The sequence below is a fragment of the Felis catus genome, chromosome A2, assembly GCF_018350175.1.
Source record: "Felis catus isolate Fca126 chromosome A2, F.catus_Fca126_mat1.0, whole genome shotgun sequence".
Lineage (NCBI taxonomy): Eukaryota > Metazoa > Chordata > Mammalia > Carnivora > Felidae > Felis > Felis catus.
The window spans coordinates 43,007,581-43,033,397 of NC_058369.1; the positions used below are offsets into that span (position 1 = coordinate 43,007,581).

At 37.5% G+C, this 25,817-nt stretch overlaps 2 pseudogenes; both read right to left on the reverse strand.

Moving 5' to 3' along the window:
- Window positions 1-24,968, reverse strand: part of LOC101097053 — a 134,088-nt pseudogene extending 109,120 nt beyond the window's left edge.
- A 119-nt stretch (window positions 24,969-25,087) lies between these two features.
- On the reverse strand, window positions 25,088-25,398 carry LOC105260362 (annotated as a pseudogene).
- Window positions 25,399-25,817: the final 419 nt, after the last annotated feature.

Sequence of the window (25,817 nt, forward strand, 5' to 3'; positions counted from 1 at the left end):
TCTCTAAGATTTTCAACAACATTGAACTAGAAATATAAAACTATTGTTGCTAGAGGAATTAGAGAGTTAGGTTTCTGAGAACCTCTTGTTAGAGCATTTTCACTGAATAATCAATACATTACCTTGTATTATGTGTATTTCTCTTTAAAGACACTTTTATTATATATATTGTATTGTGTGCATATTATTTGCAAGTATAAATATCAATTACATATAATATATACTATTTCCTGGTGTAATTTATATGTTAGCCATGAGTGCAATATCAATGAATCAATTATATATATTATATATATTTTGGCTATGAGTTCAAATATTGATGAATCAAGAATATATTTAATAAATATGGATATATATAGGTAATTCTATAAAATGTTATATTTTATACATTTATGAATTTATTATATTATTTATATATTAATTAAATTTAACATTTTATAGCATTACCTATAAATATCCATATTTATTAAATATATTCTTGATTCATCAATATTTGAACTCATAGTCAATAGCATTATAATTCATCCCCGAAGGAAGCTTATCTAGCACAAATATTTTTCTCCTCAGGTATGTTACAGCCTTCTTGGACTTAGCAACACTTGACAGCACTTCAGCTTGAGGACTGTGTTAAATAGCAAGATCACCAACAAGAGCACTAAATGCAAAAATGCAAAAATAAGAGTGACACTAGATAGACGATGAGAAGGACACATGTACAGTATGAGAGTTCCAACCAGAGCACTGCCTCATTTAACTCTAGCTAGGAAAGTGCCTGTTTTGGGAGTTAAACTTTTCGATTCTCATCAGTGACAGTGACACCACCGCAGATACTGATTTGGGATATTACAATTAAATGTTAGCAAGGTGAATTTATAAATACGGAATCCATAGATGATGAGGGTCAACTGTATATATGAAAATGACAAAGGAACGTCCACTTGAGTTGCAGATAAATGTCAAATCTTTAATATAAATATGTCTCACAAAATATTTGGGATGTACTTATATTAAAAAATCACTGTTTATCTGAAATCAACTGATTTTCCTATATTTTATTAGGCAACCCTATCTGATAGCTTTTTACCTAGCCAGGCTTACCATGCTTTGCTTTGTGTATTGATTGATTGATAACTTCAAACTCATTTCCTTCTTTATATTTCTCTGAAATCTCAGGATTCTCTTTTTGGAGCCTCTCATTTACCCCTGACCTTGTTTTCAGGATCTCCTCATAACTGAGTTTTTGTCTTCTTCCAAATCTTTCCTGACTCCCAGGTCCTCCTCTGTCCTATTTAGTGTGATTCCCATACGCTATTTGTAAAATTTATAATTATTGTGCTCATGTGTGTTTTCTTATTTTTGACCTGCCTCCCTAAGAGGCTGCTTCCTCCAAGAACCACATTGAGTTGCATCCTGATACATAACCCTAATACAGTATCTGACACATGAAGCCTTGAAGAATGAATGATGTAAATATTAAATGGAAAGGGTATGAGGATTTATAGAACAGAATCCTTAGTTACATATCTGAACCTAGTCTACTCATTCTCCAAATATTCCTCAGCACCTTGAGCATAAGCATCTGTGCTAGTTTTAAGATAAGCTTACATTCTGCTTTGGCAGACAGAAAGGAGACAAATAAATAATTTACTTATAGCTTACAACACTGCCGTGAGGTAAACGGTCACAGGAATTAGACAATAAATGGGAAAACCATCCTGCATAGAATTATCAAGTTTTCAGGAAGAGGATCCTTATAAGATTTCTGTTTAATAAACATTAGAACATGCATCCTAAATTTCTAAAGCATGTTCTAAGGAGTTTCTCTGTTTGGCCTTACAAGTTAGTGTGCGGTGAGAAAGGACCATGAATAAAACACTGACATTTTGACACCTTCCTCCCCAGCCATGCTACCACTGTTTCACGATGTGCTGAATAAATGACACACACATGCACGCACACATTTATCCATATGTACTCAGTTAATTTTCACTAGTTTATATGCAGAGGACTAGCCGTGTAAATGACAATCAGTGATATAAGAAAGCAATTAAATTCAAAATAATAAGTATCTTTATGTCACTTTTTCAAAGAATTTTTAGAGCCACATTTTAATTTATTTCCTGGAACACAAATTTATTGAGCACCAGCAATTTATTTCAAGTCAGACATTGTTACAGGCTTTCAGAATACAACAGCAAACAAAAGCAGACAAAACTTAAATTTGACTTCAGGGAAGTGAAAGGTTCTAAACAAATTCCAATCTTAGAGTGTCTGATTTACAGCAGCAGGAACATGATGTATTGACATGTTAGCGCTCTTTATCCTCAATGTATTTGTGTAGCTTTAACTAATTAATCCTCATGATACTAAGCAGTGGATAAAGCTTATGTATTAAACATTGCATGCTCTTTTTAAAGCAATGACAATCCTTGTAAACGATGTGTCTGTTGCCAGAAATCCACATAAGTATTTTGGTTTTAAATTCCCTAAAGCTAAGAGCACTGCGAATCCACTGCTGAAAGTTGACTTTTTCTCTGTTGCTTGGGACTTATGTATTTTGACAGTGGAGTTTCAGAAAGCGTTTAGTTATTTTTAAACCAGAAGGTGTTCATTCTCTTCTCAAAGTTTATTTTGGCTACTTCTACCAGGCTAGGCGGGGAAACCTGGATGAGTGTTCATGAATAAATGGCCGTGCCATTTTAGCATATGAGTGAAAGCTCTCTGCATCTGTTCGTGCCCTGGTCCAGTAGCTATTCTAATACCTGTCCTACTTACCTCATAGCAATGTTAAGATGGTGACATAAAATAATGGCACCATTCTCCCTGGAAACCGTGCACTGACTTCCCACTGAACCTACCGTAACATGTAAACTCCCTACCATATCCAGCACAATTTTTCTTCTGGCCCCTGACAGCCTTTCCAAATTCTCCTAACAGTCTCCCTCTCATGCTTTCCATTCTTGTCACAAGGAACAACTTTCGGCTTTTCAGACATACCAGACCCTCTCCTTGTCACACATTCCCTCCGCCTAGAGTATTTTTTACCCACTTTTCACATACCTGGCTCTTTGCATTTTCCACCTCTCTACTTAAATTTGACATCGTCTGAGAAACCTACCCTTATTACTGGCCACCTAAAATAAGACTTGCTCCTGTTCATTGTCTAAGAGCACCTTGGTCACTTTTAAATGACATTTATCTTAAATATTTTGTTATTTTTTGGATTCTTTTTTATTCGTCATTGCTTTCTCTCCAGGTAAGGAGGCTCCAAGTCCCCCTAAGGGAAGGACCATTCGTGTTTTATTCACCGCCATATACCCAGTACTAGCACAGAATGGATCCAAGAAAGGCCTCAAACTTTTCTTAAGTATCAACTGAATAAATAAATATGTGCCAGTATGAGTGCTTAGAATCTCTAACTGGTAGTTGAATTAATGGAAAGAGCAGTGATAACAGGTTGAGAAGACCTTTCTCGTCTTGATTTTGCCATTGTTTTTTTCTATCCAACGTAAGTTGTTCTGTATCTCTGGATATCATCCCTTGTTTGTGAAATATACATAATGGAAATGTAATGCATGTGAACTGTAATGCATCGAATATATGCATATTGTATGATGTAAGTCATGTACAAATATAAAGTGTCATGATTTATAACAACCGATTACGTTTTTAAAAACAGGTAATTTCCTAGATCCTCACATTTTTTAGTAGACTTCTAATCCTTCAACAAGAGGATATACGAGATCGAATCAATGAAAATAAATATAGTCTTTGTGATCTGTTTTTATTTTCCTCTTTACATCTCACCTTGGTAATGTCTTTCTTGCCATTGCTCTTAATTTTCACATTTCCCCAATAGTTTAAAGAACATGAAATTGCAATATAAACTTAGTTCACTTGGTTAATGAGAAAACGTATGGAAAGAGTAAAAATAAAATTAAAGAAAACAGGTTCCCTCCCCCGCTCATTTTTTTTACCACTTTTGAAGATTACTGTTAGTTATTAGAGTGATGTAGTTAATGGGCAAGGAAAATTTATTCATTATCCAATCACAGTGTCTGACCATTAGAATCATTAACATATAATGGTAATTACTTAGGTTTGCGTTGCAGGTTTTTCTTTCACCTGAAATCGAAAGATCTTTTGGAGAAAAGACATAACATATCTGTCTTCCTAAATTGCTCTATTCTCTATCTCAACCAGGTATTTAGTGAGGGTGAAATTTTATGGAAACCCATGAAAAATTAGAGGAGTATGGCTCTTTCAGGAAAATTAATTTGCCTCTCCTGTTTCTCCCCACTACCCTATTAGAAGTATAATTGACTTGATGCACAGGTCATGCCAAACTCATTAAACCTACAAGCCCATAATGGGTAGGATCACAGACCTAAATGTTTTCTTTGAAGCTTCCTTATGGCACATACTTGGATGCTACAGAGTCTTGCCTGTGTTGGGATGTGCTTCTTAAAGGAGGCTTGGAGGCCATCTGTTTATTCTGGCATGAGTTTCATTTATAGAGTTTGAAGACTTGGTAGTAATTTGTTTTAGTCTGTTTTCTAGTAATTAAAAATGAAAATGAGCTTGATTTTCTGTTTGTCTCACGTATATGTCATTGTTTTCATTTGTAAAACAGAAGTTCTCTGGGGTAATTGTGGCTCAAACACTGTTGATATAGGTTGAATCTTAGTCATTTTGGGCTGTTCTAACAAAAATAACATAGCTTGGGTGGCTTAAACAACAAACATTTATTTCTAACATTTCTAGAGTCTGGGAAGTCTATGATGAAGGTTCTGACAGATTCGTTGTGTGGCAAGGGCTTTTTCTGTTTTATAGACAACCATCTTCTCTTTGAATCCTTGCATGATGAAGAGCAGAGAGTAGAAGCATGCTCTTTTCTGTCTCTTCTTATAAGGACACTAATCCCATTCATGACTACTCTACCCTTGTGACCTAATTAACTACCAAAGGCCCCAGTTCCTAATACCAACATATTAAGGGTTAGGATTTTAACATAAAAGTTTTGAAGGGACATACATATTCAGTCCCTAACAGGTCATCAACATCAAGATGAGAATTGCAAAGCCCACCAAGAGATGAAATCAGGGATCACTGTTGGGGAAAAAAATGATCATATTGCCCCATCTCCACTGGGGAAGCCAAATGGAGGTAGGGTCAGGGAAGGCATCAGCATCAGCAACCAATGGGAAGTGTCATATTTGAACAACACAAGCAGGAAACCTAGTATCCATGAACCAACTGGAAGTCATAAGCCCAGACACTGAGTGAAAGTTAGATGGTCATGAGAGTAAGCATCTGATTAATTCCCATTCTACACAGATTTTTATAGTCCTGACTTTTTTTTAAGGTTCTAGGTCCACACTATATCAAAACATTCCCATTAACCATGAAGAGTCAGTGCTCCAAGAACTAGTTCTTGTGTTGGTATCAGAGTTTCCTTCTGTACCAGTTTCCAGCAATATCCCACAGTGGTTGGATAGTGGGATTTGGACAGAAAAACTTAAGTATGAGGACATCTTTAAGGGATTACTATAACAGTTTCTTAGCATTATAATAGCCTCAGTCCACCAACAGTTATAACAGCACCTCATATTCTTTGGGGAAAAAAAAAGTCCCAATTTGTAGGATTTACCTACTTCTCTGCAGGGAATACAGCATGGCCAATTTCAAGTTATCAAAAGTTAAAACTCCTTAATATTTTACCTTGGTGCTTTCTAGCTGACTCAAGTGGACTTTAGCACATGCCGCCATTCATTCTTAAATGAAAAGCCTTCCTTTGATCCCACATTTTTCCATGAGCCAAATTTTCTACTTCCTTTACTAGCCAAACTTTGTGAAAAAATTGTCTTTTATTGCTGTATCCATTTGCCATATTCCAGATATTCATTTATTAGTAATCAATATCCTCCATATGCCAAAATGAATAGTCTCATCTTTATTCTTACTTTACCAAAGCTTTTAGCAGTTTTCAACATGGTCAACTACACCATCTTCTGGAAATCACTTCTTCCCATTGTTTAATGGACGCTACACTTAATGATGGTTTTCTTCCTATCTCTTTGATCTCTTCTTCTTAAAAAAAAATTTTTAACATTTAGTCATTCTTGAGAGTGAGAGAGACAGAGCATGGATGGGAATGGGGCAGAGAGAGTGGGAGACACAGAATCCAAAGCAGGCTCTAGGCTCTGAGCTGTCAGCACAGAGCCCGATGAGGGGCTCAAAATCACAGACCGCGAGATCATGATCTGAGCTGAAGTTGGATGCTTAACCAACTGAGCCACCCAGGTGCTCCTGATCTCTTCTTCTTGACCTCAACATTTCAAATATTGGAGGGTTTCCTTTATCCTTGAGTCTCTCTCGCTCTCTTTTTTTCTCATCTGTATGTTCACCATTGGGGCTCTAATTCAATACATTGAAATGCTGCTACATCCCAATTATTGGCCTCAATTCTTGACGTCTCCTCAGAACTCTAAAATTATATACCCAGCCTTGCACTTCCATTTGGAAGTCTGGTGGGCATTTCAAACTTAATATGACCTGAACAATTTTTTTGTCTATATCAGGTTTTGGCAAACTACAGTTTTAATAAAATCTGGCCTTCCAAATAATTCTAAGAAAAAAAATTTGGAATATGATCACACCGTTTGTTTACATGTTGTCTACAGACAATTTCACGCTGAAGTGTAGAATTAATAGTTGCACCAAGACTGTATGGTCTGCAAATATTGCAGTATTTATTGTCTGGCCCTTTACAGAAAGCTTGTCAGCAGCTGGTCTATATACCCAATCTGTTCCTCTCCAAGTAAGTCATTATCTAATTGGATAAAAACATCTTCTGTTTCATTTCTTAAGCAGAATTCTCATAATTACACTTAATTTCTTTTTTTTTTCTTACCACATGCATTCAATGCATCAGCAATTCCTATGGACTTTACCTTTAAAATAAATCCCAAATCTTTCTGTTTTCAAAATTTCCAATACAATCACTACCATAAGTTGCCTAAAGCACTAAAACAACTTGCTAATGGTTTCCTTCCTACTTTGTAATCCTTTCTTAATTCACAGAAAAGTGTTCTTGAATCACATATCAGATAGTCCTTTCTCTGCTTAAAAACTTTTGGTGGCTATGCATTTCACTTAGAAAAATCTACACTCTCTACCTCATATAACTTTTATTTATTTATTTATTTATTTATTTATTTATTTATTTATTTATTTATTTAAGGTTTCTTTATTTTTGAGGGAGAGAGAGAGAGACAGAGCCCCAGTCAGGGAGGGGAAGAGAAAGAGGGAGACATAGAATCCGAAGCAGTCTCTAGGCTCTGAGCTGTCAGCACAGGGCCAGAGGCAGGGCTCAAACTCATGAACCACGAGATCATGGCCTGAGCCAATGTCTGATGCTTAACTGACATAGCCACCCAGGTGCCCCTACCTCGTACAGCTTTGGTATCATTTTCATTCTTCCTTCTATTGCTGCCAGCTCTCTTCCTGCTCCTTAGACACCATTTGTTTGCAAGTGGTTGTTAAATGTCACCGAGCACTTTCCCAACGCTTCTCAGGTCAAATTGCATTCTTCTGGTCCTGAGACTATTGAAGGACCCAGAGAGGTAGTCATTTCCTATGGGGCTGTGAGCGTGTGAGTGTATGTGTGTGGTCGGGAATGGGGGGCTGTGGGGAGTGGATCATCTGTGGTCTTTACCTACTCAACATTCAACCTCCTTTCTTCTACTCACTTCATGTGATATAGATGTGTGTTGGAGGGCAGAAAGTTCTCTTGATCTTTTTCAGACAGAGTCAAGTGACCCCAATCTGAAGGGCATATTTGAACCCACAGTTATAATGCTTAGTTCAGAGATGAGTGTAGGATCCAAGTTAGTCCAATGAGACTCATTCCTTGCTAATGGGATCAGTTGCTAAGGAGGCTGGAGCAGAAAGTAAGGCTGCAGCTGTCAGTCTAGGCCCTGATTAGAGAAAAGAAAACCAATACAATGAAAGCACAGCCACAATGGAAAGAAACGGAGTCTTACCATTCTTTGAGCATCTGGAGAAAAAAAAACGATTTAAAAAACAACTTCTTTATCTTCCTCCTCCTCTTTTTATTCTCCTTCTCCTCCCCCGCCCGCCCCCAAATCTACTTCTGGGATTTTAAGCATATGAGCCTGTTCCACTGTAGGTTTTCTTAAGTCACTTTGAGTGGGGTACTTATTACACATAATTATCCTAATTATCTAAGAGTTTATCATAATAGGAAGGTATTTCCTAGGGTGCCTGGGTGGTTCAGTCTGTTAAGTCTCTGACTCTTGATTTTGGCTCAGGTCCTGATCTCACAGTCTTGAGATCTCACCCAGAGTAAGGCTCTGCAGTGGACTCTGTGCTGTTTGTGGAGCCTGCTTGAGATTATTCTCTCTCCCCTGCTCCTCCTCCTCTCTCCCTCTCTCTCTCAAAAAAAACTATATCTATATCTATATCTATATCTATATCTATATCTATATCTATATCTATATTATCTATTTCTTTCTTTCTTTCTTTCTTTCTTTCTTTCTTTCTTTCTTTCTTTCTTTCTTTTTTTTCTTTCTTTCTTTCTTTCTCTTTCGCTCTCACTCTTGCTCTTGCTCTCTGTTTCTTTCTTTCTCTTTCTCCCCCTCTTTCTTTCAGTGAGTCTCTTCCCTGATCTTCATGTTTGCTCCAGGAAGGACCACAGTCTCCTGCTTCTATAGAGCCCAAGGCATATTTCTTCTCCATGTTGCATAAGTAGTTGGTCCATTCTTTTGCACATTGTCTCCTTGCCCTCTTCCTCCACAAGTCAGTGTGTGCTTGTTATACAGCTGCAAGTGGTAGGAGAGGAAGAACTGAGCCCAGTCTCAGGCTACTGATGCCAAGGCTTTTGTGTGCATTAGAAACTACCACTCCCTCTAAAACCATCACCTCGGGCATGGGGTCGTTCTTTGCAGCCTAGGCTGTATCTTCACCTTGAACTGAAGATCTTGAAGTCAGCCAGAGGACACTGTGCAGAATACAAATGACACCCTATCCTGAGGTCCCCATAGTACTAAGAAGCAAGACCTGGAGCCATGAGGTAGAAAGAAGCTCTCTTCTCTCCACATCCACTGTTACTGCGGTCTGTTCCTAAGGTTGATGGCTGCTGGTGTTGTATGTCTCTGGGGCATCTCCACACTGTACTTACCACTGTGGTCTTGGCAGTGGTCGCAAATGTTGATGATAGTTGGAAAAATTGTGACGAAAGTCACATTTCCCAGCATTGTTTAGGTCTTAAGCTGGTATCTTTTCAGGAGGGCCTTCCTGAGTTTGATTTGGGGATCTCTACAGGAAATCTCTGTTGATGAAAGTCAAAGTCAGCTGTTTAAGTAGTCTGGTTGGAGGCCATTTGGCAATTGGCCATTGGAAGATAACAAAGTATAGGGTAAAGCAGGACATTTGGCATATCTCCCCTGCCATTTGCCAGTGACATTTTCAGGGGTCAGTCTAGGGGACCCTACTGTCCTTTGGTTATTTCAGTGTCTAGCACTCCCAGGGGAGACCGTCATCACTGTGTGGGACATGGAGGGAGGGAAAGAACTTCCACTGGGAAGTCACCAGCGGTAGGCAAGGGCTTTGGGGGTGCAGGGGATATAGGCACTGCAGTGGATTCAGGGAGATATGACCCTAAAAGAATGGGGGTGGTTAGGAGATTGGGCGAAGTTCCAGAGGCAATAGTGGGGAACATGCTAATGGTGGGAGCGGTGCTCGGGTGCTGGGTCCTAGCACTTGTCCTACCTTTGTCCAGGCAGAGAGGGGACCAGACCTGGCAAGGAGCAGGTGGCACAACCAGAAACCGCTTTCTTCCTACTTCTTGACTAGTGCATTCCAGCCTCACTGAGTTTTCTCTTGCTACAACATGCTATTTCTACTTCCAGGCCTTTGCACTAGCTTCTTTCTCTGTCTGGGATTCTCTTCCTCAGTGAGTGCCTCTCACTAATAGCTGCTTTTCATCAGTCAGCTTCCATTTTAAATGCCACTTCCTTCAAGAGATTTATTTCTTAACCACTCAACCTAATACAGCTACCAATGCACATGATTCTGTATCATCAGTGACCTATTTTTAAATTGCACAATATGTTTACTATAAGTAGCTCTTCATATTTATGTATTTATTTATTTGCTGCTTAATTGTCTGTCTTTCCAAAATAGTACATAAGTTTCTCAAGAATAAGAATCTTTTCTGACTTATTCATTTAAGTATCCCTAGTATATAGAACAGTGCTGAGTAGTGTTGTTTGAATGGAAAAATACCCAACTTTAGTATTCCAGAGTGGTTTCCCAAGGCCATCTTGAAGGAGGTAGCCCAAGTTAACTTCCTTAGAAAAAATATGAAGGCAGAGGGCAGAGCCATGCATTGTATTAGTTTAAGTGACACGTGTATCCGTATTAAAGAATTAATTTGTTTTTACTGTGTATCTTCTTAAATATTTATAAGCAGAAAATTGGTTATAATCTCCTGTATTTACTACTCATGTAAAACAAATGAAGTAATCTAATGTAATTAAGGCATTTACCTGTTGGATTATTTTGTGCATCTCTCCCATCCAAGTACTAACCAGGCCCAACCCTGCTTAGCTTCCGATATCAGACAAGATCGGGTGCATTCGGGGTGGTATGGCCATAGACTATTTTGTTCATTTCTATCCAACTCAAGATCTTTGAGGGCAGGGTCCATATTTAATTTGCTTACTAACCCATCATCTGTGCTTTTACATTCCTGGGACACAGATGTAGAATTGAAAATATCTGTTGTGAATTAGTGTTGAAAAGCAAATAAAGGCATAGTTCATGCCATCAGGGGAGTTGTCCAATAGGATAAGCTTAAAGACACAAATCAGCTGTCCATCCATTTTCTGGAATACTCCTCTAATGAACTCTGAGCTTCCTTACTAGTAGCATCTGTTGGTGCTAACTTATGCCACATAACTATTGTAACATGCTAATTCCTGAACACATGACAATGACTCATTAAACCCTTAAAACAAACTTAAGAAATATATGCTATTATTATTCTCGTATTAAGAGATGAGGATGAGGAGGAACAGATAATCTGGCCACAGCTAGTAAGTAGCAAGAGCTGAGATTTGAAGTCAGTCTAATTGTATCCAGTCTGAGTTCCATTGCCTGCAGTTAACCAATGAGTGAATAATCCTGTGTCATTAGCTATGGCCAGGGTCTCAGAATCACAAATTACATCCCATTAGCGTACAATAGATTTGACTTAGTTAGGTGGCATTTTTAACAAGATAATCCACTCCTACTACTGGATACATTGGCTTTAGACAGTTTTGTTTTTTTTTTCATCTAAGTTACTTAAAATTGAAGGTAAAAGGAACTGTAGGAGTACCCTTGTCCTACCCTTTCATTTTACAACTGAGGAATCTAAAACGGGGAGGAGATTGAAGTCACATGGTTATGTAGTGGCAAAACCAGGAGAAGAAACTAGAAGCCTTTTGCTCTCTAAATTCTGTTCACATTTAATGCTAGGGGAAATTGACTGTTTTCTTTCCTGTAGCAGAAAAGAAAAGCAGATAACTAAACATTTTTGTTGTTGCTGTTGTTCTACTTTTCTTTACCTTTAGAATTATTGCCAGAATATGACGATCTGCTCACTAGTTCTTGAAAGTACAATCCTTCTGTGTCTTTCAGATGATCCAGAATGTTTTTAATTTATGCATACATACATCCACTCACTTTTTCAGCCCTTTATTTATTAATCAAGGATTACTTATACACTATACACTTATATACTATGTGCAAAGGTAAGTAGGAAAGAAAGAATAGTCCATTGTGATTTTAGTAATATTGAGTCTATCTTCTCCTGTTTTATTTTCTCATTTGTCTAAAGTCCTTTCAAGGGTATACAGCTTATAATTCCTAAATGAAATAAATATAAAATACACACACAAAATAGCATCAATGTGAAAATTTGCTGTCGACTCTAGTACCTAGCTATTATTGTCTTAAAATTGCTTTGTTTCTATGTCTCTCAATATGACTAGCTAACACTATTGCATGCCTAATATATAACAAGCATTCTATTAAATTCTCCTTGTATATTACCTAATTTAATTCCCTAAAGAGTTCCACAAACAAATATTTTATTATCCATATTTACAGCTTTATATCACATGCTTAGTAAATGGTAAAGCCAGGATTTAAATCAAAAAATTATTTTCTCTAAAGAGGTTTTGCTTAATGACATCATCAAACTATCTTTAAAATTGTTAGCATATATAGAATATATCCCCAAACTTTGACAGAGAATGTTTAGGAATCTGAGTTATTTTACACTAAAACTAAGAAAACACATTTCTTTTCATTTTCTTCTAACAAGTACACCTTTACCTCCCCTTTGTATAATTTCCTACAAAATTTTGCCCAGTTAGTGATATAGCCATAAATTTATTTAATCCACTAATAAGCAATGATGTCACATTTGGAAACGTTAGAGGAGACTTACACACTGTAACTTTTTTACTCCTTAAATGCAGTCCTATTTTAGAAAATGGTGTTGCAGGATTGTGCTTATTCACATTCTGTATCATTTTTCACAGTCCTGTTTTTTAAGGGAATTAACAGCTTGAGAAATGGTCTGAGTAAAGGTAGCTATTCTCCTCAGCGTGTCTGAAGATTGAAGAAGGCATAAATAGCAGTCTACTCCCTTGATTTATTCTGAACTCTGAGACAACTGAGGCCCATATACATTATAAAGTGGTTGGCTCCAGTGGTGTTATTAAATTCTTTGTAGGATGCAAGCATTGCTCATTGGGTCTTCTTGTGTTTGAATTTCATTTAAATGACACACATATATATATGTTTATATATAATTTCAGCCTCATGGGTAGGACTTGGAACAAACAACTTCCGTTACACCTAATAGATACAGTCTGTGAGGTATATTGGATGTACACTGTTCATCAAAACATTGGTAAATTGACCTACATTTTTTAAGTTCAAAAATACAAACTTCAGTGTGTACCAGGAAACATATATTGTCAGTTATCCTTGCATTTCTCAGTGTTAAGTAGTTGTATTATGCAAGATGAGTGAGTCTGTAAATGCAAGGTAGCTGTGACTGCATTTGGACTTTCTAAAAGAATTGTAGGCAATGTATGCTCAGAAACCACCTGCTGTTTTGGAAATAGACTTTGGAGTTGATGGTTGAAGTTATAGATTTTTTTTCTAAAGCAGCATAGAAGTAACAAGGATTTGGCTGAGGATAAAGACATTTTCCTTCTATGCCACCACTAACTGCTTTCTAAATATTTATTCTTAAATACAATGTTCATATAATATGTAAGAAACAAGTTGGTGCTCTCTTAGTTACACTGTGTATTTAACATGAACTCAAAAATGAAACACATCTCAATACATAACCTCCCCACTTACTGGTTAAAGAGTCAGAGTTAAGGAGACTCATGTGGGATTCTTGACCTCATTTTCATTCTTGTGTTTCATAACTTCTGGCCTTCAGCTCCTTATTTGCATAGACAATAGTGTCTAGTAATCAATCAACATGTTGTACATTCTATAATGACCATGTAATTAGCATGCCCTCTGCATTATTTCTGACCCCTTACAGAGAGCATAGAGATGTTGATTGCTTTGAACATGGAGACATATGACTTTGGGAGCACAATAGGGCAAATTGAAAAATTACAATTCATACTGGCTCCTAGATTTATTGTTTCTGTTTTTGGAAAGAAAAATGAGTTTCCTATTAGTTGTTGTAGTGTTCACTTATTTTTCAAAGCCGTTTGAAATTAGTAAGATATTTAGTTGTTTACTAAATCTTACCTGATTATTTTTTTCCTAGGGGGAAAGTAGTATAGATTTGAAGTCCATTAAATAATACTTAATTTATTCTTTTATCTGAATTTGGGATTAAATGTCACTTTTGGTTTTTATCCATATTTATTCTATTTGAGAGCAATGTTCTCTCAAATACCTCAGTTACCTTCAGATAAGCTATTTTCTAAGGGATACACATTAACTCCTTCAAAATCAGAGATCTCGTGTGGTAGCTGCCTTAAGGGCATCTCTGAAGCACCTAATATTTTTGCAAAGATTGATTTAGATGAAGCATGAATACTCACACAAAATACCAATACTGACTAATTATTCCTTCCTTTAGGACACAGATGTTTACCATGACATACCCTCGTTCCCTTCATTGCTAGAGGTATTGCCATAGATAGTAAAATAAGTGAAATCAGAATTTGTTTGTACTGCCAGGCTCCATCATCCATCATCTAAAGTGTATTTGATTTTTGTCATATTTTGCTAAGAAATTATTAATGCTGGTTTGACTGAATTAAAATATGTCATTTGTATCTGAAATAGCAAAATGAAATCCTGAGGAATGATGAGTTGCTGGAAAGATAATTGGAATGAGTAGAATATCTTAATTTATCATATTAAGAAATTTATTTCTATGCTTTCAATCTGTATTCATATATACTGGCTCCAAATGTAATGACATATACTCCCCTAGCATTAGATTTCTTTCAAGGGAATATGTTTTTCTATGACTCTTGTTTTATGACTAAAGAAAGAATAAAAAAATATATTTAGAATAACTAAAATTAAGCAAAAGGTCAGTCCAAGAACATCCTCCATGCTTATATGATTAATTCTAAGGTATATGTGTATAGAAAACAGGGACCATGTATGATATTCAGAATCCTAAAGATGTCCCCCTAGATTTATTTTTCTGTTTACTCAATCAAACACCAATCTAGTACTGCTGTATAGTGATTTTGCAGACGGAACTAAGATTACTGGCCAACTCATCTCAATTTGGGGAGGTAATTTTAGATTATCAGGGTGGGTCCACTGTAATCACATGGGGACCCTAAAAGCAAAGGACCACTGCAGAATATTCAGGCAGAAGAGTGGGGTAGTGTGGGGAATAAGCTTAGGAATGTCCCAGGCTTACACCAGTGGTTAACAAGGCATAAAGAAGTACAAAGCCATAGGATGCTCACACCTGATTTTGGTTTAAAAAGATCAGGACCCCAAGATAGAGCAGAGGGTGAAAAGGCACCCAGGATAGAGAGGGGTATGCAAAGACACCCAGGATAGAGACAGGGCAAAGTCCCCCAGTACAAACATATATGAGGTAAGCAAGATTAGGCGTTCAGGGTGAAAACGCCCCCCAATTTAGTACTATAGAAAGGGGCTTTCACAGGAAGGAAGGACCAAATTAGGTAAGCAGGTAAATAGGGCTATATGCTGCCTAGAGCAGAGATGATTAACAAAAGAAAAGGTGCCTTGTTAACAACCCATTGGTGTAAGTCCGGGGGATTCCTAAGCTTATTCCCCACAGGGAAGAAAGATGAGGCAGAGAGAAAAGAATCCAGAGATTCAAAGATTCATCATTATTGGCTTTTAAGGGAGTCAGTAAGTAGCCTGGAAATAAGGTCTCTAGAAGGTGAGAATGACCCATGTCAGACAGCCAGCAGTGAAGTAGGGACTTCATTCCTATGACCGTATGGCACTAATGCAGTCAGCCCAGACATACTTTACTGGCCTTGGGAAGCTACAGAACAGTCAGCGCATAAATTTCTTTTGTTTTAAGCCACTAATTTTGTGGTGATTTGTTTTGATAACAATGTGGGGAGAATGCACTGTGTTTACCTGCACCCGAGATTCTTAAGTAGGCAAACCTCACGTTTCTAACTCTCTTTGGAGAAGTTTCACCTCTTCGCCTTATTAGCGCAGTCCTATCTTTTTAGCGATGTGTCAGGCAGTGAACTGACTCATTGAAAAGAAAAAAAAAAAGCCAAGTAGAATCTAAATGACCATTTTTATTTTACTGTCAAGATTAAGTGTTTTAAATATTTTTAACTAGTGTACTGTAACCAGAGTGACCTTTTCAGAATCCACATCTCATCCAAGGTCCCATTTCCCCATCCTTCCCCACCGTCCTTCTTGCTTAAACCCTTTCAATGGCTTCCTTGTGCTGTTAGGACAATAGGACACTTTAAAAAAAAGTTTCTGCCTGATTTGGCTTTTACTTACCTCTCCAGGTTCATACTCATTTTTTTTTTTTTATGATTCCTCCTCATGGCATGTTTTCGTTGTATCTGCATCCCTTTATCTACTTGCTGCCTGAAAGCATGCTAAATAGTTAATAGCACAGGCTCTGGAGTTATAGTCTCCTAAATTCAAGTCCTGGCCTTGCCACTTCTAGCTATGTGACCTCAGGAAAAATACTTAACTTCTCTGTGCCTCAATTGTCTCATCAATATGAGGGGGAAGATTATACTACCAACCGTATTAGTCTACTTGGGCTGCCGTAACAAAATGCCAGAGTGAGCGACTTAAACTACAGAGATTTCTTTCTCACACTTCTGGAGCTTGGATGTACGAGATCAAGATGTCCACTGATTTTGTTCTTGGTGATACCTCCTTACAGATATCCTTGCAGATAGCCCCTCTCTTGCTGTGTTCTCCCAGGGCATCCCAGGGTGGGTATGGTAAGAGAGAGATCTTCTACTCATTTTTTTTCTCATATAAGGACGTCAATCCTATAGAATTACCAATCTCCCCTTACTAAACCTTATTTAACCTTAATGGTCTGCTAAATTCCCTGTCTTCAAGTACAATGAAAGTTTGGGCTCAATACATAAATTTGAAAAGAACACAATCTAGTCTATAACCCCTGCTTTAGAGGATTGTCATTTGAAATATTTATTTATTTGTGTCACTTACATTTTTGGCATGCTGTACATTTTTAAAAAAATTTTTTTTCAACGTTTATTTATTTTTGTGACAGAGAGAGACAGAGCATGAACGGGGGGGGGGGGGGGGGGGGCGCGGCGCAGAGAGAGAGGGAGACACAGAATCGGAAACAGGCTCCAGGCTCTGAGCCATCAGCCCAGAGCCTGACGCGGGGCTCGAACTCACGGACCGCGAGATCATGACCTGGCTGAAGTCGGATGCTTAACCAACTGCGCCACCCAGGTGCCCCTGGCATGCTGTACATTTTTTTCACTGACTCATTTAATGAGCATCTGTGCAGAGTTCTGATTCCAGACATAAGCAATAAGCAGAAGTATAATTTAGATATTTTTCTTCTCATGGGGCTGAGTAACTGTACACCTACAACCACAAATGTAAACCAGTGATAGCTATTTTTTAATTTAACAAATATTTCTTATGTATAATCAAAATATATTTGCTTCTCTATTCTATTGCTAATGTGTTTGATCAGATTCAGCAGTAAAAACAGTCAAATAATTTTGTCAAATAGCCATTTATTGATAAATTAGTCATTTGGAACTATTTCAACCAGTAGAGTTAAGTGGACTTATTTGGGATATAAACAAAGCTTTATAGTAGAAGAGTGTTTCATTCGAATGCAATGAGTCTTGTTGGGTGTTTTATTATAAGCTAAGCATATTAAAAGATTATAAGAAAAATGCATATAAAGCACTTTGCCCAGTGCATGGCACATAATGAGTGGGGTTTTTGTTGTTGTTGTTGTTGTTGTCTGTTTATTTTGTTTTCGGAAATACTTGATTCCTACAAAGTGTGATCATGTTTCTAGGAAACAGGACATATCATAAACGTGACAAGAATGTAGTTCTTTTGGAGGAAAGGGATCTTGAACACATAGTTTAATATCAACCAGGACGGCTGCTACTAAGAATGGAGGATAAGGGGGGACCTGGGTGGCTCAGTCCATTAAGCATCCGACTTTGGCTCAGGTCATGATCCTGTGGTTCATTAGTTCCAGCTCCATGTCAGGTTCTGTGCTGACAGCTCAGAGCCTGGATCCTGCTTTGAATTCTGTGTCTCCCTCTCTCTCTGCCCCTCCCCACTTGGTCTCTGTCTGTCTCTGTCTCAAAACTAAACATTAAAAAATAGATTAAAAAAAGAATGGAGGATAGTAAAATAGTGATAAAAACAAGTAGGGTTGCTGAGCTACTTTTGACAGGAGGTCAGGGGAAGATCTAGGACAGGTGACAATTAGTTTATCTCCCAGTGCTCAGAGGTTGAAAAAGAGTTTGCCTAAAGCCAAAGTCTTCAGCTCTGTGATTGTCCTTTATTTTGCCAATGAACCCCCCCCTCTTTCTCTGTGCAATCCATTGTGGGTGTCCTTTCTTAATGGAAGATGTGTCAGAAAATGGACTTAATAATTTTGTTCAGCATCAAGTATACCAAACTGATCAGTTAGTACTATAAATGTTTATGTTACTTTGTTCTCATTTCCACCAAGAAGGACAATTAAAAAAATTCTCCCTGGTGGTGGTAATATCACACATAAAACAGAATCTCAGTATGTACTTCTTTATTTCTATTTTCTTTTGCATTAATTGCCTATTTATTGTAAAAGTCTAGTTAATTTTCACTGTACAAAATTTTGCCAGTGTTGCTTTATGTGTTTAATTACATCAATTAATTATTTGCATGATTTAACAGCCCATAGGCTACCAGAGAAATAATCGTTTTAAAAGCTTGATGTTGCTGACTCTTTCTGAAGGAAAATTGGAAAAGATTCAACTTGGAGGATGATTGATTTCTTAGTGATATCTTCCTGTCATAAACCCAAGATATTTGAGAAAGACATGTTATAATTTTTGCACAGCATAGTGAACTGCCAGATACCAACATCTTAAAAACTTGAAGGTATTAAAAGGAGAATTGTGTACCAACAGTAAAACTTCACCAATGTCCTATGGTTTCTATTTTGAATAAAATAACTTTTAAACGTCCTAGCAGTCAATGGGAATTCAGAACTATTTTATTCAGTGATTCAGACAACTGGAAAAAGCATCGTTTAAATTGTAGGCATACTGTGTTTATGAAGAAGGTTCTCCAAGAAATGTTAACTGTAGTGAGCATTCTAATGATGGCTGTGCAAATATTAAACAGCCTCTACAATTATGTTTCTGTTTTCTTTTCACTATTGAATGTTTACATTCTTTAAGCATCACTGATCGATAGCTTTCATTGACTTTGTTTTCTCCTTTCTCAGCTCTTTCTTTACTTATTTTGCTTAATGCATTTCTTCACATGGAGATTTATTTATTTATCTATCTATCTATCTATCTATCTATCTATTTATTTATTTCACTGTTGATGTGGGGGGAAAGATTGACCTCTTTTTATTAACAGCTTGAATTATCAGCAGGCACTGAGGTTTAGTGCCAAGTAAAGAACACACAGACGAGCTTATTTTTTATCCAGTACCACTTTTAACCTTGAATGCAGACCTCTGGGTAATGTCACACGGGATTCTTGCTGAATATTTGCTGAGGGCTTCTTTTATGCTTGTCTCAGCCTTGGTTTAAAACAACATCAGGAGAAAGGATCGCCAAACTGCTTTCAAAAAGGTCTTTTCTCATTTGCCCTTTCTCTCCCAGACTTTTTCACCACTCTCGCTTTCATGAATACTGAGCTGTGTCTTAACTCTCTACACTCTGTGTAAGGACTCAGTGGTTTTAAACATTTAAACATGACACAGAAATTCACTGTGACAGGATTCAACCCATAATCTCTATGTGCAAGTCTCCAAACCTGGTCTCCCTATTGTAATCTTCTCATTGAAAGACAAGAACATCACCATCCACTCCTTGTACAAGCCAGAAAACCAGGAGTCATCCTTGGTATCCTTCTTTTCTCTCACTGTGAAGTTCAACAAAAAAATTCTGTCGCTGTTCATTCCTAAACACGCCACATTTCTTCCCAGTTCTGTCCATCTCCATGGCCATCACCACTAGTTTAGACCAAGTGTTTACTATCTCTTGTCTGGAGGGGGAAACTTCCTAACTGATTAATCCACAGTCACTTTTGGGTCTTTTTTAATTGCCGTAACATTGAATTTATCTGAATAAATATTTAATGATATCACATGCTTCATCTCATACATGAAACACTTCCATGGATTCTCGTTACAACTAATATGATCTATAAAATCCTGTTTGTTTTCACTCCTTTTTACAGCTTCATTTCAACCTATATGTCCCAAACACCTTTTTGGTTTTTCAATTAGACCATGCCCCTTCTATTATAAGACTTTAGCACATACTGTTCCTTCTACTGAAAACTCTTATCTTCATCGGTACCCTCTGGCACACATACATATGTACATACATAAAATCAGTTTTTGCAAAATTATTTCCTTATTTATTCATGTTTTAGATTGTAGTTACAATGATTTCTTCCATGGACAACACTTCCTAACCTTACTAACTAGATCACTTATCTCCTATGTGATACTTAGCTCATGTTTCATTTTACATTTATTTCTAGGATTAATTAGGTTGTGGCTGAAATTTCTATGACGGTAGGCTCCATATTTGTTTTCATTTAATATCCGATCCTTGACATCTGGCTTACTGTCTGACATAATATCTACTCCATAAATATGTATGGAAAAAAACTAGTCTTTGTTTAGTACACATAAAAGAAGTGCAACTCATTTTCTACCTAACATTTCTTCATGTATTTGAGGAGAACCACCATGCTTCCCATTCTGACTTGGACCTTCTTCAGGAATAATTTCCTTCATTTATTTAATCAGTCTTTATATTAAATGCTATTGTGACCCCTTACAATCTTGATCATCCCTCCCTGAGTATTTCTTTCACTGTCTAGATGAAATATAGATAACTCTGAAAGTGGTGTGTCCAGAAATGAACCCAATATTCTACGTAACATTTTTTTTCTTGTACGTATGTCTCTCACCTTCCCTGTTCATTCAGTTTTGTAGAGAATCGAAGATTAGCTCATAAAGTAGCCATCATGGAACCATTATTGGACTAGCCACCCTAATCTGTTTTTGAGGCAACTTATTTAATATTTTTGACATAATTCCCAATTCGGTTTAGTGTACAATACAATAGTTCTTTCTTATTCACTTTATTCATTTTAAACTATAGTGAACTTAGAATCGTAAATATCTGATTGTAAAGATCTTTTATTTTGATGACTTTGTTTTTGAGGTGAGGAAATGGAATCCAAAACAAAATTATGTGCCCAAGGCCCTGGGAAACATCAAAGTTAGAACTGGAATACAGCTTTCCTGACTCCTAGCCTAGGAAAAATGTAAAGATATACCAATGTTGATTAATGATTGGAATAAAATCTTGGGAGAGCCTTTTAAATAAAACTCTATTTTTTTCATTATTTTGTACCTATTTTATACCCACTATTCAAGATTCTGTTTCATTTTATCTGAGTTGGAATTTGGCTATCAGCAGGAAGGAAGAAAAAAATCCCATGGTGATTCTTTTAATCTTACAATTTATGTAGCTAATGTATTAAACAACTAGTATTTATTTTTATTATTATTTTTTTAATTTTTAGAGGAAGAGAAAGCATGAGTGAGGGAGAGGGGCAGGGATAATCTTAAGCACATTCCACACTCAGCATGGAGCCTGATGTGGGACTTGATCCCACAACCCTGGGATCATGACCTGAGCTGAAATCAGTAGTCAGACACTCAACCTACTGAGCCTCCCAGGTGCCCCAATGGTTAGTATTTTAGTAACCTGCTATTATAGTAGCTATTAAAATGATGATAATGGTGCTGTTGCTAATAATTAGATGCAAGAGAGAAATGCCATTCAATACTTATATAAAAATGAAACACTTCTAATTTTTAAAAAGTTTAATTATGTAGGTAGCACTGTACGAACATTTAGGAAAACTATGTTTTTCCTTTAAGCTGGGATCCCTCTGTATTAGTAGCCCCTTTGATTTCCAAGTTTTTGTTGTTGTTGGTGGTGTTTCTTTGATTAAGAGGAGTAAAACCTCCTCATTCTATTTCTGATCCTCCCAGCCGCCAATCGTGAGAACGTATGCCACACCACCCATATGTTCGTCTCCAGATGGCTAGCCTGCTTCTCTCAGTTCCCCCACCTGCCTGGGCCAAAGGCATGCTGTGCTCAGAACCCCATGTATAACAGGGAAGATGCTGGTGCCTGCTGTCATCTGTGCACTCTCATGTCCACAGCTTCACAAGAGAACAAGAGAGGAAAGAAAGAGAGGCAGGGGTGAGGGGAGCAAACAGAGAGTTAAGGGAGGGGGAGAGATGGGAGGAAAAAAGCAAAGGAAAATGGGGAAAGGAGGGAGGGGAAAGATTATAATTCAATAAGAAAAGTGTAGATATTTTATGATACCCCATTGTTATTTTGACAATTTAAGGAAATGCGTACAGCATACTCAAATATAAAATCAGTATCCTTTAAATATAGTTATATAAATCAAAACACAAATTCTTGTTCTGACATTAGAACTGATGCTGTATTGAACTGGCCCTGGACATGAATGATGGTAGATAAAAAGCTTCAAGTGGTTTTCTGTTGTTTTGTAGGGAAGACACCATGCATTTGTGTGCCATGTGTCATATATATTGCTAAGAAATAATATGCAAGATATAAAACACATGTTGCTGATGTATGTAGTCATAATGTGTTTGAGTTGCCACTCAAGCTGAAACTCTAGAATAAAAGAGAGATGACAAAAATCACAAAGGGGATTTCCTCTCTTTTAACTTTATTTCCTCTCTGATTTTCACCCAGTGTACTATCCTCAACCTACATCAGAATCACCTTGGACAGTCAAAGAGGACCATGCAGCAGTTAATCAAGGTTGTTGTAAAAGTTTGTCATAATGCCCCAAAGCCTTCCTTTCTCAAGTAAAGTAAAAGCCAAATGTTATTATGTCGAGAAGAGCCTAAAGACATGTGAAGAGGAAGAAGGAAAACTGGTTGTAAGACAGTTGCAGTAATCCAGGGGAGAGATAATGGAGGACTGGAATAGGATAGTAATGATGGAGTTGGGGAGATGTGGGTGCATTCTTGACTGGTTTAAAGGTAAGACTTATAGGGGTGCCTGGGTGGCTCAGTCGGTTAAGCGGCCGACTTCGGCTCAGGTCATGATCTCGCGGTCCGTGAGTTCAAGCCCCGCGTCGGGCTCTATGCTGACAGCCCAGAACCTGGAGCCTGTTTCAGATTCTGTGTCTCCCTCTCTCTGCCCCTTTCCCACTCATGCTCTGTCTCTCTCTGTCTCAAAAATAAAATAAATGTTAAGAAAATTTTAAAAAATTAAAAAAAAGGTAAGACTTATAGATTTTCCTTATCAATAGGCCCTAGAATGAGCCAGTAAGAGATGAGTTAAGGTTAAGTCAAATAGACTTGGCCTGAAAAACTGGACAAATGAAACGGCCCTTACTTGGGATGGGAACGAGTGTAGATGTAGAAGGCTTTGTTGGGTGGGGAGTGGGAATAGATTGGAAATTGTGTTTGAGTATGTTGATTTTGAGTTCCTGGTGGAGATTTCCATTAGGCTATGGTTGGAAGGAAAAGTCTGGGCTGTTGTCATCATAGATACTATTTGAAGAAATTATGTAGGATGAGGTCCTACAGGGAATGGGTGTCATAATAAGCAATGAGGAGATGAAAGTATTGTGCGATGAATGAGACACTAATATTAAGAAGTCAATGAGCTGAAATGAAGCCACCAAAGGAGGTTGAAAAGGAGTGGTCACTTGGTGAAAAAATGAAGAATAGATGGTGTTCTGGAAGGCAAGTCAAAAGTTGTTTCAGGGATGGCAGAGTGATCAGTAAGTTCAGAGATAAGTGGAGAGAACATACGATTAGACATGTTATTAATAAAATGAATACAATTACTAATAAAAAGAATGGTTAAGCCCAATTATTAACTATTCATACTTATACAAATCACAGTAAAATATAAAACTAAGATAAATTCTGGAAAAGAAAAGATGATATTTTATAACAATGAATAATAACAATAGAGACAGCAGAAGACATAGGGTCAGGAATCCTCCAAGGAAATGATCTTGAGGTGATGAAGGATCAAGAAGGTTGCTCACATGCACACACACACACACACAGTATATGTGTGTGGCACCTTAGATACAGGATTATGTATGTTTAGGAGGAGATTCTTGAGAACCACCAAAGATGAGAAGTGCACCCCATTGTATCAGGTAGGATGCTTTTGGCTGCAAGTAAGAAAGTTTCTGAATAAAAATGTGACTTACAGACTAGGAGTTGATTAATAAATCTCAAAAATAAGTGCAGTGAGAGGTAATTCCAGGGAAGTTTGTAATGACTTCATGATATCAGAGTTTGACATCACTTCTATAGGGACTCTCTTAATCTCCCCCTCCACATTCACTAGACGGCTGCTGCAGCTCATAGTGGCAACCACTACAAAAAATTTCTAAGGCAAGAAAGAAGCAAGGACTTTCTTCTCACATATTTCTTCCTTTCTATCAACTAATAAAATATTTCTCAGCGGCTTTCAGCCAAGTTCACTTCAGCATACCTGATCAGAACTAGGATCACTGGCCCTTCCTAGCTGCAATGGAAGTTGGAAATCCACGTTTCAGATGATTTGAGATTCAAGTTTGAAGGCCAAATTGTCGTGTGTTGGTAAATGTTTAACAAATGGCTGTTGGGAGGGGCCACATGTTTCTACATTTATAAGGGTGTTATAAATTTCATTGCTGTAAGGGATATGTAGCACAATATTTACAAATAACAATAGTATATATAGTATTCTTTATGATAACTTTCCTATATCTTATTTATTTATACATAATATGTCCAACAAGTGTTTTCTTAACTTTGCATCTGTAGCTTTGTATCAAACTGTTTTTGCAGCTCATAAGCATAGTTCAGCATGAATGTCAATTGATAATTTCATATGAGTTAATGAGTGATACAAAAGTAAAACAACAGTGAAGATACATGTCAGAATTTTACCTATTTATCATTAATGTGAAGGCATCTTTGCTAGATCGTGTGTGTGTGTGTGTGTGTGCGCGCGCGCGCGCGTGTGTGTGTGTGTGTGTGTGTGTGTGTGTGTGTCTGCACTTTGAAAAACACTATTGCTTTATTACCTACCAGCGGGACTGGCCTGCATGGAGCATTGGATGCTCTGGGCTCAGTGTATGCATAGGATGTGAGGAGGAGATGCGCAGTGGGAGTTTGCTTTGAAGGAAAGGGAGTGATCTGGAGGCCAGGCCCAGGAGCCCCTCAGATTCACTTCCATAATTGGGTAGACTTTGTAAACGAGTCATGGCAAGGTTTGGCCATGCTGCCAATAAGATTAAGAAATTTTTGGAAATCTATCTGTGATCAGAATTGAAGTCCAGTTTCTTCCTCATGTGGTCAAGGATAGTAGGGTCCTTCTGGTTCTTTCTGAAGGCAGCCAGTTCTGTGTTCCTGAAGGTTAGGAACTCTGCCTTGGAGAGCATGCCATTGTTACCCTCCTTTCCAGCATATTTCTGGAAAATAGCAATCAGAGACTCGATGCACTGCTCAGTCTCGGCAAGGTTAGGCATTTTTGCCATGTCTGCATGAAGCAGGCATGGAGGCTGTTACCCTCTGTGGTGCTGCTTTGCTAGATCTTCGAATACCAGAAAAATAGTTCACAATGTGTGTTCTTTTCATAACGCAACAGCACTGATGTGACATACTTGTGACTTAATCTACATTATTAACATTTTTACATTACTCCTAGATAATTGGCAAAACAACAAATCATGTTTTGAGTTGTAGCATTTGCCTGGGTTTTTTTGGTGGAACTATTCTCAACATTGCCAGTTTCATGCTACCAACATGACAACCCTGAATATAGAGTTGAGGTGTGCAGTGACATACCATTCTGTAGAATTTCTACTCTACACATGCAATAAATGTAAATAAACTCAAGATAATAGATAATAGTACTCACTGGTAAGATAATTAGAAGTTTTGAGCTTTTACTATA